The sequence below is a fragment of the Bombus huntii genome, chromosome 2 (genome assembly GCF_024542735.1).
Source record: "Bombus huntii isolate Logan2020A chromosome 2, iyBomHunt1.1, whole genome shotgun sequence".
NCBI classification, from domain to species: Eukaryota; Metazoa; Arthropoda; class Insecta; order Hymenoptera; family Apidae; genus Bombus; species Bombus huntii.
This window is the reverse complement of record NC_066239.1, coordinates 4,767,309-4,783,543: the sequence shown is the minus strand read 5'-3', so window position 1 is coordinate 4,783,543 and position 16,235 is coordinate 4,767,309. Positions and strand designations below refer to the sequence as shown.

Genomic DNA, 16,235 nt, shown 5'->3' with positions numbered 1-16,235 from the left:
CGCTAACCCGAACGACTCAGCCTCGAAGAGGGAGGCAGTGGATAAAGAGGAGAAAACGAAAACAGCTTGGAAGAAAGAGAAAGAGAGAGAGAGAGAGAGAGAGAGAGAGAGAAGTGGAAAAGAAAGAAAAAAGGGACACGTGGAAAAAGGAGTATATATAGGGAAGAAAAAAAGAAAGAGATGGTCGCAGGGTTCTCTAAGTCTCCCTGTAAAGTCCATTTTTGTCGCCCCGAGTTTCTTCTTACTTGGCTCTCCTTCTTTGTCCCCTTCTTCTTAGTCTTCTTCTTCGTCCTCTGCTTCTTTTCTCTTCGAGCGGCTGCCCTTTTTTGCGATACAAGTACTTTTCGAAAGGACAGCGGCCAGGGTTGACGCGTGGAAGTAAACTCCTGCGACGTGCTCGTCAAGATTCAATGGAATCTCCTTTGTCGCTTGTCTTTGTATACGTGGCTCGTACGGGGAATGAAGTCAAGATTTTTTTGAGAATCTGATTTCTAGTGATAAATTACCCGTGATTGAGAGAATTACTTAGCTGAGCAAGATTTACGTCGCGAATTTGTTACTAAGTTCTTCGAGATTGTTATAAGGAAGTGATTGTTCGGCGGCTAAGGATTGTATTAATAAAGTTAATTTCGATATCTATTTTGTAAATTGATTAATATCGAGCTTAACTAGTTACGCTGCGAAAGTTAGTTAAAAGAACATCTTTGTTCTAAATCAATTATTATCACATTATTCAATATCTTACAGTTACGTAATACGTGTTTTTCGATATTGATATTATTTTAGTATTTGAAAAGCAAGAACGATGTTTTATGATTCTGTAACAGATTAACAATCTAATAAGTAATGCTGCAAGTCTGCATAAGTTTTAACGTTACAATCAGGTTGTAATATATGAAATGTCCGTTAGAGCGCTTCAGATCCTTCGCTTAGATTGTATCAAGAAGTAGGTATATCGCCTGCACTGTGGTTTACATAAAATTAAATGTCGATCTGTGCTCTTTCGTTCCGTATTTTCTACTTGAAATAGCGTCGGAGGTTCCAATCACTGACCCTATCCAATGAGATTCGCATTTGTCTTCCAAAAAATCATACCTAAATGATTACAATCAATCTTCGATGAATACTCTATTTAATACTTCAATTGGATCGACAATTTTAAGGTGGTTATAAGACGCTGTGTAAGCATATTTACTATATTTGCTATATTCGATAAGCATAAACGCGGTGGAAGTATATTTACCATTATCCTTTGCTTAAATATGAAAACAAGCTTTTGCAAATCGTCAACGATGGAATGAAAATAGAAAGAATAATAAGATACTTCGACGTAACTTTTATGACTGTGCTTGCTTCTGCCTCTGCATTCGTTATATCCGCGTCATCGCGGAGCGACGAATGTCGCCGACGACGAGGAAAATAAGACGGTTGAAAAAAGAAGCGATAGCCAAAGAAAAGAAGAAACCGCAACTTCTTTCTTCTCTTCGACTCTTCGCCTCCCAAACTTTCCACCTTCTTCGCGGTTGCACTCGTCCATTTGCTTCCGCGTGTTTCGCAGAAACAGTGAAGTCAGGGCGAAGCTGAAAGGTTCAGAAGCGGACGAGGAGGAACTGTGGAAGAAGAAGAGGGATCGGCGCCTGAGACTTTTTGGCCGACAATAAGTAAACTTAATTTAATATTCCTGGGCGCGCTCCGCGGTGAGCTAGCCGGCAGTGATTCATCATCACACCCGCGCACTGCTTCCCACCATGACGTCCTCGTTAAGTATTCTAATGGTTGCCGTGTACCTCTAATTTACTCTGCTCTCGGCCCTAGTCAGACGACTTCATTAATTTCAGCGTTTCGGTCAAAAGCGGACCGCACTCGCATCGGAAACACTTCAGTCCTTGTTGGATCAGCTATCGTGCCGTTGTTTCGTCGTCTTCTGATCGTAATCCGCACCAACGTCTGTGTGCGACTCCCAGTACGACGAAGAGACAGAGTTTGGCTTTGATAGAGGTTGAAATTACTTGCGGATTGCAGGAGAAGAACACGACACATGTACGTGACACTTTTTCTTTTATCTTGCGCGTTGAAGATATTTTTGGTTTCCTAGAAAATTTCTATTTTTCTAATCTTTTACTTTTTTTCGATTCGACATATTATTGTTCTTCTCAACTTCATCGAAACACTGATATCCGACAATTGATGTGTCGCTAATAAAATTGTAACTTTTTCGATAAGATAACTTTTCATGGTGTAGCTTTTATAATACAAATATCGAAGATAATTTTAAACCGAACAACGTTGCAAGCTCTTAATCTGTTTCATAAAGATCCTACATCCGATTGGAAACTAAAATTTTATGTTAAGAGATCCTGACAGAATAATTCTGAAATTCATTTCGCGTTACAAAGAAACCTCGATCGCTGTGCACAGCAAAAGCATTAAGAACTCCGTTATCGCAACGGACGACAGGCGCACACGCGCGACCGCGCGACGCACGCAAATGTATGCAAAGCGCATGCGGGTCACAATAAGTCGATCAGCGGCGAGCATACTTCGGAAATCTCATTTGAACCGATGCTAATAGGCTGCCTTATCCACACCGCCTAATCTGACCGCGCGTATACACGACCGGCCGACTCGTGAATTCCTCGAAGCGTGATAAATTAACGCCAACGGAGATCGCGACAAATTACGTCTCTCGATTCGACGTTGGCTCCCCTTGCGCCTGCAGATCGCTCGTGCCGAAATGTCTTTTTGCATCTGTCAACGAAGCACACCGTGTGTGCACATACGCGCGTATATGCGCACACGAATATATTTAACTTCGTTGGCTGCTAACATTTTCCAGAAAGCTCGTTCGTTCTGCCCGGTTAATTAACGATTCCGCGGTGATTTACGCACACGGCGAATGCAGCCGGCGTGGCGACAGGGTCGATTAAGCCGCGTTTCTATGCACGCACGCCAGTAGCAAGACTAACACCGGCACTCAGGGAATTTCGCTCTGCTCGCGGATGCAGCATCGCTGGAACGTGACATTTCCAGAATCGAGCGAGAAACTTCTCGCTCGGCATTTAGAATACCGCGTGGAATTAGCTGCCACTCGCACTCGTTCGTGCCTTCCAATCGCACTCTTATACGTGGCTTTAATTGCGCGTACAGCGCGCGATAAATCTCTTCGTGCGGTGCACTGAATCGCTTCTAGCGCCCCCTGACAGCCTGCTGAAGAAACGCCTCGTTTAAGAAACAATTTGCTCAACCCTCGAGCATCGAGTCATGACATGATCGCGCGACGGTCCTTCAGCCGGCGGCGTGAAGCGTGCTCTCCTCTCGATGAGTTTCACACCGTTTATATACGACCACGATCGAACGATTGCTAAATTACACGCACGCGACGCCGGTAATAAATATACATGATGTATCGGTTCGCGAGCGGCCGCGCAATTAAATTTATCGGGACCTCTAGCCGCTGAGCGACTGATGCGCTACGCGGCTGGCAAAATTGACGTCGATCGATGAGATACCGAATAAGGACGGGTTTTTGTCGTGCAAGAAAATCTAATGAGAATACGTAGCCTCTATAATGGCACTGATGTTCGATAGGTACGGTGAAAGTTACGTGAGATGAGAAGTATGTCGTTACGAGGGTAGTTTGGCGTACCTTAAGTAGTTAAAATGACATATTGAATCTGAAGATTCTAAGAAAATACCAACGATAGAAATATGTTTGAGAAATGAGTGTCTTGTAATTCAAATTTCATTAGGCGATTCTACAACCAAGTAGTTTTCTACGAGCGGTGTTTGTCAGAGAGAATTGTTAGTGAACATTATCGAGCATAGTTTTCGATTTGAAGGCGATGTTGGAAAGAAACACAGCTCGCCCATGTTTAACAGCTTGTCGTACACTAATATTTATACCTAGTTCATTCGTAAGAGTCCTGGAACGCCTTTCTTCGTAATATCGTATCACAGTCATATGTCATACTCGTAATAGATTATTGTTAAACCGCGTTGCACCAGTTATCCAAGAGCTGTGACCAAATTCCATTTATATTTGGAGATCAAATTAATGTACTCGCATTAGATAGAATGTTTTAAATATCTTAACGAGCGACGATATTTCAGAAGCCAATATACGAATAATCATAAAAAGTTCATGAAAGATAATTCCTGCGTGTGTCTGATCTACATCCATAAACTTATTCAATATCTTAGCTACTTGTATACTTGCAACAAAATTTACTCAATTTTAAATATCAACTGACCATTTTACAGGAATGAAGGAATCAAAAGTAGGAACATCTCGTATTCGTGGCAGTGCAACCTAACCCACACGGGCAATTGAAATGAAATTAACGCAATCGAAATTAAATCGGTACCCTAGCTTGTTAATACATCTTCCTATAAAACCCCTCTGCTACCCGAGTATTCCGTTAAGTCCGACCGATACGACTGGAAACCGCTAAACCGATTCGATCTACGAATGAAATATAGCTAAACGCCGAAACGGACCGCGTCGAATTGGTTTGATGGAATCACAGTTGATCGACGTTACGAAGCAGAAAATGCGTTCATTTAACTTCTCGATACGGCTTGTCCGCGACCGGTGTGTAATAGTTAATATAGGCAGCAGCAGTCAGGAAACAGCGTTATAAAGAGAGGGCTCGGAGAATCAGACGAGGAACGAAGATGAAGACGGAGATGAAAGCAAAGACGAAGACGAAGAAGAAGAAGAAGAAGAGGTCGAAAGCGAGGCCCACATCGGTGGGACCGCATCGTGCACCCCGCCCAACCTGGGTCGCCCACTGTCACCATTAATAATACGTCTCCCGTCCCGTGATGTATCTCATCTCCGTTGGCGTCGTGTGTTGTGCCTCGTGTCCTGTCGTGTCGGTGTTTAGCCTTCGTTGTGCGCTCGGTCACACGCACGTGCACACACATACCCGCGGAACGCACACTCGCTACCTTCTTTATTTTCTCTCTTCTCCCACTGTAATTTTCCCTCTCCCTCTCTGTCTATCACTTTATTTCACCTTTCTCTTCGTCCGTTTCTTCGCTCGTCCCGTCTCTTTTCGTCTGGACTCAGATGATATCGCGGTTCCTCGTCTCGCTCATAGGCAATGCCAATAACGCACATGCACACGCGGTTACGCGCGAGCGTGTCGTTGCGTGCAGGTACTTGGCACACCCACACGAGCCTTTGGGAGGGGTTGCTAGCACGAGGTCGTTACGATGCACATGCACGTCTCGCGTGCAGCAACCACGACGACGACACTTTGCTCTTTCAACTTTGACAGTTACTTTTCGGACAAAGACATCAGCCGGCACGACACGGTGCTTGGCTGTCTGGGAAACGGGTATTCTCTTTCTCCGCGCTCCCCTGCCATTGGCAGGCGCAAGAATCTTTGCCTAGGAGTATAATGGCAGGGGATGATTTTGTATTTTTTATTCGCCAGTCAGACGACCAAAAGGCATCAGCGATGAACAGAGTCTCGGTAAAGATGGAAAGAACGAAAGAAGAGTATACAGTATACATGTAGTAACGTCACTTCCGGTTGGGAGCCCTCGCGGAATTCGCCGGTGGTCTTTAATACCTTGCGAGAAAGAAAGACTTTTAAAAATACTTTAGAATTGAACGTTAAAGTTGCAACGAGATATTTAGTCTCTAGATTCGTTTTTAAGTTGGTACCTTTGTTTCTTATTGTATTAATCTATTAAAGGCCAAGTAGTGGAATATTATTAATAATAAAAATTAACCTAAACGCAACACTGCTAAGGGACAAAAGTATTGCTTTGGCAATGTGCAAGAAATATATCAGAATAATATATACTTTAAAGAAGCTCATGACATTAAAGTGAAAAAAAATAGTATATCATAATGTTAGAAATACTTCAATATCTTCAGACTTCACAAAACCGTAGAACCGGAGTAGAAGAAGAAGCGACGGAAGTATATCATTAAACAAATGCTTGCAGTTCCATTTCATAACCATAATATTAAAAACCAAAATTCACTAGCCGATAATTACAGCTCAACAAGTATCTAAAGTGTGTATCTTTAAATTTTGTAACTCTGTATTTAAGATACTATCGGCGATAGTTAGACCAGAGTTTCAAACGCAGAAACGCGTGAACTTTAAAGTTCAAAGTTAAAGAATTAAAAACAATTCTATTCAAAAGAGGAAATGGCTGAAACAGGTTCGAACATACGCTTAATACCGCTCAACCCGGCCAGAGACCCTCAATTATCGCCGATCAGCCTCTTCTCTGGTCGTTTCCCCGTTTAGTCGCGGTGCAACCCCAAAGTTGAAGGAATCCAAGCGTCTCTCGGTGGCAGTCATTCATGAGCTAGCAGGAACTCGATTACGTCTACCGAGCGGGGACGAACATCAGATAATCCATTAAGATCGGCAGAGGTCTGGCTGATCGCCGGAGACAGATTACTTTTCCGTCGGGCGAAAGCAAGGAGCCAGAGATTGTCGCAAGGGGGCCCACACTGAGCTCCCTTCGCTTTGTCCACGTGCTCAGCGCGTACAGTATGCTTATGCGATAGACGAACAGAAGTTCTCGAAGACATTGGTGAATTGGCTGGATCACGTCGTAACAGAGCTGTCTATCGAAATAAAGAATTCCTTGGACAGACGTTTAGTCGTTGTTGCGTGTAATATACTTCTTGATGTATCTTTATTAGCTACTACAATTGTTGATCTTTTAAGGAACTATTTTTAACTACGAGCGACTATCGGTAAAATTGCAATTTTTAACCGTTTAATGGAGTATTTAATCCTTTTATCTCGAGGACCATCTTTGATAGAGTAACATGAGGTTGGTCGATATGAAATATTTTTCCAAGTAAAATTTTTACAGCGTATAATCTTTTCCAACCACCATGCATCTAATGAAAATAATTTTAATATAATATATCAAATATTTCAATATCCAATGATTAACCAGTTTCATTGTTCCATTGATTAGCAAATGTTTCATGACTTAGCAAATTTTTTAGAATGGAACTGTTGCAGTCTCTTTTAAAGTAATTTATATATCAAGAAGTTATTGTACAAATTATAGGTATTTAAGCTTCCTAAACAATAAATTTCTGTTTTCCTTAGCTTTCGTAGCAACTTTGGCAAATCTAACATCATGTAAAAGAATTATACAAATATTTTGATTATTCATAGCGGCCAATAATGAGGTCTCCATGTTTAATCCTTCTTTCTATTCAATACACGTGATTTATAGCAAATCTTTTCTTCAACGTGATTGATAATAGACCAAACCTTAAGCTAGCATTGGATCGTTAAATTCAAATTTCTTACGCATCAATCAAATAAAATGACAAAGAATTCCGATCTTTTTATCCTTAGCTTTGTCATTTGATTACATTCTATCAAAAATAACTTTCAACATTACTACACAGATACTTGTTTCAAAGTTTCTCATGACTTTTATGTATCGTTTCACTTCTTGGTTCTTAATGATCTCGTATCTCAATCATAATTGTCACCAAATCCTCAAGCCATTAGCGCTACGTTTCTCTCACGCATTAACTCGTTGTTCGATCGATGAAAATTAATCTTGGCTTCCCACTGGTCGATGAAAACTCCAAACGATAAATACAAGTTTCGCGGCATTCCTGATTGCGGCTCGTCGTGGGCGCAGCGTTGAATCTCTTCCTGGAAAATCATTCATCGTCGCGGGCCGCGTTACCTTGGGTGTCTCGAAGCGAGAAATATCACGCTACGAAACGGCAATTGTCGTGCTGCGTTATGCATGTATCCCAGCGCGTCCGCTCGTCCCAAGCGAGCGTTAACAGGCGAGTGTTCCACCACGAAAACGTTCTTCGTCGAGGACACCACGATAGAATGCTCGTGAACGAACACGAGAACGAAACGTTTCCATCGCGATGAATCGCGAGTGGAAGATGACACACGCGTTTGTCAATTTCCCTTAACATATCCTTATGGACTATCGCCGATAGTCTACAGTCTACAAAAACATTAGGTTGTTGCACGATAAATTTCGTCTTTGATGTACGGTGTGTTCCGGCAACTGCGGTACAATCGACAATACGTGGGTGATTCTATAATACATGGAAAAATCTGTCGAAAATATAGAATAAAATGTTTCCATAGGACGTTTCGTTTTCGAGAAAATCGAGTTTAAAAATTTGTCAAGTGTACTCCAGCTTGGCAAATTCCGGGCTCGACGAGAGTAAACGATCGACAGAAGATTATTACATATCTGCAAATAAGTAAAAAATATAAAGTACAATTTTCTCATAAAACACTTTGGTTTTTGAGCTAAGTAAATTCGAAAATTTATTATGCGCCTGTATAAAATCAGTTCTTAGCTAGACATGTTCAAAGTCTCAATTTTATTGAAAATAAGGCTCGAAACGTAAAAATTTCATTTTTCATTGTTAACTTATTTTCGTATGTAGAATAATTTCTGATTGTTTGCTCGTTATATTTAATCTGTAATTAAATTATCGGTAGTTAAGTTTAAGTATACTTGTCAAATTTCCAAACTCGATTTTCTCGGAAACGAAATATCACATGAAAAAATATTATTCTATAATTTCGACTTCTTTCTTTATAGGTTCATCCTGTTGTCGGTTGTACCACAGTTGCCGGAACACCCTGTATAATATCGTCGTCCTAGTCCTTAACTGTTTTTACTCCATTTTTCAACAAAATGTAATTAATCGATCTACATGTGTGTCCTTGATATAAAGAACGCGGATTCACGATAAAATGATGAAAACTCTACTTACGAAACAACAAATGTCCAGTTCTTTTAAATCCTAACTCCTCACAATGGTATTAAACTCCATAAACTTGGAACTGTGAGTTTTCTCAGTTTACAAACTAGTGAACTTAATAAAAACTAAACCGGTTAATACGTGACTACTACGGTGGTTATCGATGACCCACGTTACTCAATCTTCTAGGATAATTAAAATAAGATAAATTTCATCGACTAAAAAGTTTTCAACAATGTGAATACCTTGTTGTTATTGATAATATCGTCGGAGAAGAAGTGCGTCAATACGATATAATATTTTGCAAAAATTAAACGTTAACGTGTAGCATATTTAACTCTATCGCGGCTCTGTAGGCAAAATGTACATGTACAAGTATCAATTACTGATTAATTCTTGTGTTACGGGAAAACTAGCTACTCTAATAACGAGTATAGTTACTTATTCTGTTAATTTTGGTGGACAACGATATTGCATTAAGAGTCTCCTTACGAATTTAAATTTTTATACAAATTCATATTTTTGAGAATATAACTAAGAAGGTAGAATCCCAGTAGAAAACAGAAGGAAACTTTCCCTATCAAATATTACAGAAAGTAGTATACTTTGAATATCTTACGTATTACTACATGCTACGTATACTTCGCGATATCTTGCACCTTCAAAATTCTCGCATCTATGTACTTATGATAAGTTTCGTTCGCAATTTTTTTACTGAAAAATATGAAAATCGTCCGCAATTTTTCACAAAGAAATATGAAAAGTCGCCCGCGGCAGAAGCATCGTCGAAATGTTCATTTTTAAACACAGATCGTATCGACGTACCTTATCGATCTGCGCGTATTTCATATATCGTATGCTACAAGAAACTCACAGGGGAAACCTATTTGAAACTAGCCAATAAAATTCTGTCACGTAATACAATGCCGTTCACTACGGGTGGTTCGGTTGAAAAAAGCGATATTACTGGTTCGTAGTAGCGAACGTCCGGAAACGTTTTACTTGATCGTCGGGAAGAATGTTAACGAAAGCGGACAATACTTTTTACGAAACGATGCGGCAATGAACAAGGCTCGTTTGCGCGATTTATAGTTAGACTCCGCGTTTGTGATCCAAGACATTTCTTCGAGCGATATGACGTTTTACTAGGTTCGCATTTCAGCTTGATTTTCGTTTGAATTTTGCGCGGTAATTTCCTATCGGCGAACGTTAATGTGATATTGATGTAAGAGGAAGATTCGCGATGAGAACGTCCAATAGAAGGATCGTTACGATCGTTGATGATCGCATCGTGGCAAAAAAACTTGATTACGATTGGAAACTAAACCTGTATTTAATGAGAACATGTAAAAAATAGTATTTTATTGGCTGGAAGAATATGATGTACAGCCACATGATAATATTTATTACGAAGAAATAAAATTATTATCATAAATCATGTTAGAATGAGATTGCTGTTGTTTTAAATGTAGTGTTGTGTTATTACCACAGGCAATAGAAAGGAGTGGTAAACTGAACTGTGAAGGAAAATTTTCATTCTATGCTAAGAAAATTAAATTAATTTCGGAAAGAAGAATAATGGAAGATCTGCGACAAATAAAATAATACACAATTTCAACTGTTACGCGTAACGGAATAATCTTAATTGAAAGTTCTAAACGAACCGCTACTCCTTCATGAAAATAAGTCTGCTGAACTATAGGTAAAGGTAAATGACTACAAGAAAGTGTAACATTTCCTTGTGTCTTTGAGCAGTTCTGAACATTTTGTTCCTTTTGTTCCAACACAAAAAGGCGGTAAAACATGGTAAAACCCAGTAATGCACTTATTGTGTTTAAACTAAACGTAGGATAATAGTAAGTCGCAAGAACTTCGTATCAATTTGCCACAAATTGGCTGTTTAACGAATACTTCCTTTCTCCATAGTAGAGCAAAAATCCGCTAACAATTTAAAACTCGCATTAATTAGATAGATCATAATAAGATAAAATATAATACCATATTCGCGTCAATGTTATTCGAAATAACGAACACCATTCGTTCAAGCAAATAACGTATCCAATTGAATAAATCTACAATACCATCTAAACTGTGTATCTCGTAGCAAACTACCAAACTTTATCCAGGAAAAGGAAGAAAAAAGCTTACACCAAATCTACACCTAGTCGAACTTCGAGCGTGATTCGAACCTTAAAACTCCTAAAAGTCATAACAAGTCTTGCATTTAAAATAACTCGAACTTTCCAGGCTTCTGTTAACATTTTATATTCACGATCCGTTTCAACGAAATTAATCAAAATGCGTATAAAATACGTTATACTAGTCAAACTTTCAAAACCTCTGTAAACTTTCCAGACTTTCGAATCCAACAAGATTTTCAAGAAGATCGAGATTTTCAAGAGTTACAAGCTTCGAATCATGTTCCAAGTTGCATTGAATATTTTTACAGATTCCAAGTGTTTCAGATCCCACCGCTACCGATACCATACGCCTTCGCTTCTAGCCAATGTTATTACGTTTACGCACTTTGAAATGCTTGGGACCTGGGCTAAATCTCGACGAAATCGGCCTAGCCGAGCCGGAAACTTTCGTTCGAGCGGCTCGATCGCACCCGTCACTTCTGATCGGAGCTGTACAGGCGTGGTGCAATGCAGACCGGCGATCAGGGGGGACAAAAGTCTCTCTTTCTCTGCATCTTTCTCTTGCGCTCTCTTCGAGTGGAGAAAGAGTCGTCGGTGGAACGTAGTCGGCGCTCGAGGGGTCCCACCTCCGTAAACACAACGCGATTCCACCTTCGTTGCTCGCGACGTGTATTTTCATAAATATAATAATTTATTTTCTCTCTGCAGGTAAATCCACACACGAGTGGCGGATGTTGTAATCTTCCTTCGTGTTCGTCCTCGCAATCCTCCTCTTTCGTCGTCGTCATCGTCGTCGTAGTCCTCGTGGCTAGTCGTCGTCGTTCGTTCATTCGTTGGTTCGGGGATAGGTGGGTCGGAAGGTAAGGTAAGGTAAGGGTGCGGCCAGACTTCGCTCTCAACTCCACCTCATTACCCGGCATTCTATGCAGAGACCGCGCTTATGGCTTATTATTGCTTTAGCTTAGCCAACCCGTCGGTTCCTCGATTCTTCGTCGTTCGTCTATGTGCGTATCTACACGCGTGGACGTGCACACGCGATTCTTTCGAACGATTTTTCGTTCAGCTCGTTCCGCGTCGAGCCGCGAACATAGCGTTTTCTGCTGGTTTAACGAGGCTGATGCAGTTAGACGAAATTTGTCGAGTATTGGGGCAAGCTCGTTTATTTCAGGTATAATTGGGATTTCCCAATTTTCAATAAGTAGGACTCGCGGACGGATTACCACTTACAGTGGGTGAATTTTGCTAAAGATAGGATAACAGATTTTAAAAACTTTGCTTTGGTACGATATTTTGTGGTACGACAGTTTGGACGCGTAAATGGCGTTTGAGAGGACGCCTGTTTATCTTCACAGGCTGTATCTTAATTACAAATACAAAGTTGCTCTGAAGATCGACGATGTTTCTTAACTCGATTTGCGATGAACCGTTGAAGACTATCTATTTTTATATCAAGATTGTATACGTTGTAGTTCTCACCATTTCATGCACACTTTCGCAGAGAAGTTTCAAATTAATTATTTAAAAAATTTCTTCACCAAAAATTCCCGTAAGAAGATGTCCAGAACATCTCGATACATTTCTATAATACTACTTCAGCAGAACTCTGCGACATGTACCGATCTCCATCACCGGAATAGAACCAATTCGCGTAACAAGCTTCACGATTATCTGCTAAGCGTCTCTAAAAGACCAAACGCACTGGATCGTTCCAGCAAAGACAGAAATAATCAGATTATCCTATCAAGTTATCCTATTGCTGCGACGTGTGTATTTAGGTGTCGTTTCCTGCGAGGTCGCCAAGAGCTCACGCATGTCTTCTCGTTCAATCGTTCGACCATCCGTCGGCCTTCTCCATTTCGATTCTCATTTTGTATGTACGCGCGCAATTATTGGTCCCGATCTTGTCTGCAGGTTCGTTACGTTGGTTCGCCTAGCAGGCACCGGGTCCAAGGAGAGCCCTCTCCTCTGCACGGCTGTGCGTAATGCCCCTGATACGACTTTGTCGGTATTATCTGCTCGCCGGGCTCCCGGTGGCTCCGTAAAAACAAGACCGCCGGAGATTTAACCCTCGATATGGCGACCACCGGAATATCGTGAAGGCCTCTCCCCTCACGGACACCGCTTCGAGCGGACTTCTCTGCACGATTAACGGCTCATTTGGAATCGCAACTTACAATTAGCGTCGCTTCGTGTCCTTTTGCGAGCGTGCTTGATGGTTGCGGGTGGTTACAAGGATCTTTGGGAAATAAAAGATGACTTGATAGCCAGTCGCTAAGATTCCCGTTGGAATTATCAAATTCCTCAAAATGACGAATTCTAGGTCTTGTATTTCTACAATTCGTAAAATTAATGCTGTATTTCTTTTTCTTCTTTTTTTTTCTTTGAAAGGAACAATATAATTTATATGAGGAACATTCGGAGAAAAGAGACCATAAAAGAGAACAGTGAATTGAGTAAATTGAGTATTTGGAGAACCTTTATCTCCAATCTTTTAATATTTATCACGGTTTTAGTTGATAATTATAATTGAAGGTAGAGAATTGTATCGTTATACATGTAATAATTATCAAATAGATGATGATTTTATGGTAATTCAACTAAATTGTAATAGAAACCGATGGTGGTCGTGGTTGGCGGTATTGTGATGTTGATAATGGATGATTGTAAATAATACTTGCTTAAAAAAATTCACCATGCATAGAAGTACCTTACGATATTATTAGTTCAGTAATGAAGCAATTTCTAATTTCAGCTAGTACTTTTGAAGTACCTTTGAATGGAACGTTTAAGAAACAGTGTTCTCACAGTACTTAAAATTACCGTGATTTTACACGACCTTAACTGCTAGCTAAACCACAATAATTCTAATAAGAACATACGGAACATATATTAGAAACAGAGGAAAACCTTAAAACAGCCAATCGAAACGAGATCGCACAATTCCAGATCAGTTGGGTGAATAAAAATGGTAAGAATCAGGCAAGCAAGACTCGGATATTTCCGCGGAAATGAACGTCTATAGCCGGATATCGAGAAATTCATCTCTCGGATCCTCGTTTCCTCTTCGAGGCTCGAGCAACCTGAAATCGACGAGTCCGACAATCAGATTACTCGTGGCCGACCAAAGTTCAAGATTCCAGCGCGGCCTGCACGGTATAGGCGCAGAGGCGCGTGAAATTTGTGTCTGCGTCAGGCACGATCGCGCGTCCCGCCGCCGCGTTCCTGTCAATAACAGTTTCCACGAACGCATAATCGCAATATTCTCCGAAAGATCCTAAACTTAGATAGACGAAACAAGGTTCAGCAGGTAGAGGGATCTAAACGGACGTAAGTAATGCACGGCGGAGAGGCCGGAGTAAGAAAAAGAGAGAACGAGAGTGTGCAGACGATATAAAGGAACAAATGAGTTTCGTGATCGTACCAGAGCCCGATCTTGTCTTGGGTTAATCGAGCAACGCCGTAGAAAACGAGCAGAACAAGCTCGGGTTCCTGGCAGGGTGAGTCCGAGCACAGCCGACGATGAGAGAGGAGAGAATGACGAGGGTGAATAATGTTTCGCGTCCAATTCGAACGGTCAGAGACAAACTTTTGCATTGTGCAACGCATAATATACAGAACGGGATATCCTCTGTTCTCCTCGTCGCCCTTTATCGCTGGCAAACTTTGCCCTTTCTCTCGTTTCTTGCACCCTGAAAGCGCGCGCCCGCGCGCCGTGGTCTTTTCAATCTCGATGAGATTAAGTTGTACCCGTGGCAGTCTATCGCACGGCTACGCCGTAGCATTGTTTACGAGGAGGTAAGAGGCCACGAATCGTGCTCGTGCCAGCTAGCGAGGATATATTTATTCGTACGTTAAAATGTCGGCCTCGAGACGATCAAGAAGTTTCCTTGAAGCCAGCAGGCGGTTAGACGCGAGTCGCGTTTAAGGGTTCCGCTGGTAGCGCGAACCGATTCGACGCCGATAATAATTTGCATTCGCCGATAGCGAACTAGGACACGGTACAGGTGCAGTAACAAAGGGAAGAAAGTCGGACAGATATGTACGTTAGCGCGTGGTAAATCATCTTCGACGGTTAGCGCGGATTATAATTAGAAGAGCCGCGGATTCGAAACAATACGTACGAAAGCGTAGGAATAATTAATACTCTGAAAGTGGACGTGTTTCCTCGGTTTCGCGATCGAACGCAGCAGGTTCGACGATCGGCCTCTATGAGAAGGCTTATCTAAACTTTATCGGGCGTACTGGCGATACGAATAATTCACGTTTGACATTTCAGCGAGCGAGGGAGCGAGCAAACGGGGCCGTATTCTAACCGTGGCCGCTTGAAAACGCTTATTTACATTCTATTTTTCAGCAATAGACCCTGACGTAGTAAAACGATGCATTATCGAGGCCTGTACTTTAAGTACGTTTACCTCGCCGCACGGGATGTAGGTTGCCTTTTAGATCGGCCGACCTCTTTTCTCTATGGCCATTTTTACGGAAACGAAATTCACAGAGTGGGCAGAGCCGATTCCTAGCCTCAGAAGTTCATCCACCGTGTAGCCGAGGTGCTATTGTTCCAGAACCAGCCAAAGGAGACGAGACGAGAAGCGCAGGAGAAGGAGGAAGAAGAAGTTAGCGAACGAGGTGGAGGAGGATGCTATCGAGAAAGAGGTGTATCTAAGTACACGTACACGTAAGGTGTAACTATGTGTACGTATATGTATACATATCTGTATATTCTAAGTGTACTTATTTATAGGTGTACACATGGAAGAAAAGTAGGCCTTTACTGCGGAGTTCAAACGATTCTTACGCATCACCAGCGCGCACGCGTACACGTTAATTTCAATCGGCGGCGCGCAAACTTTTCGTTACAGTCTATTTCGCAAGCCCGCCGCCAACTAAAGGTCATCGACGCTCCGGCGATTCCTGATAATTATTCACGCTAAGATTGTTATCGTTTCGTGGGCCACTCTGGAGAAGTCACTCGCAGGATACGTTTCTCGCCATCTTCTTTTTCGCGAGCCGCCTTTTTATTCAATAGGTAAAATTGGTAGATAAAATAGTAGTCGAATACACTTCCTTCTTGGAACTCAGGCATACGGTAAGTTCGAAGTGGAAAGGGAAGTTTGTCATTTTTTGTGTTGTATTGTGTTTTTTATAATAGCCAGTGTACAAACGCATAAGCAATAGGAAATAAAAAGAAAAAGCAAGGAGGAAAATTGTACTAATGACTGTAAATTACACATTCTGATTTGTGATTTTTATTATTCAAAGTTGTGCTGTCTTGTTTAACTGTGCTCTGTATTTTTTTTCTTTTTTTTTTAGTAGAGGTATCGTATTATTTTGTATAAAAACAC

The 16,235-nt window shown here is 41.3% G+C and overlaps 1 protein-coding gene and 1 long non-coding RNA gene across 4 annotated transcripts in view; one reads left to right on the top strand and one right to left on the bottom strand.

Annotated features, from left to right (window-relative positions):
- LOC126878075 (putative transcription factor SOX-15) overlaps nucleotides 1-16,235 on the bottom strand; it is a 70,073-nt gene that overhangs the window by 11,501 nt on the left and 42,337 nt on the right. The window lies entirely within an intron of this gene.
- LOC126878085 (uncharacterized) lies at nucleotides 13,184-16,102 on the top strand. Its single transcript, XR_007695553.1, has 2 exons — nucleotides 13,184-15,568; nucleotides 15,635-16,102. It is a non-coding gene; the product is annotated as an uncharacterized LOC126878085 (long non-coding RNA).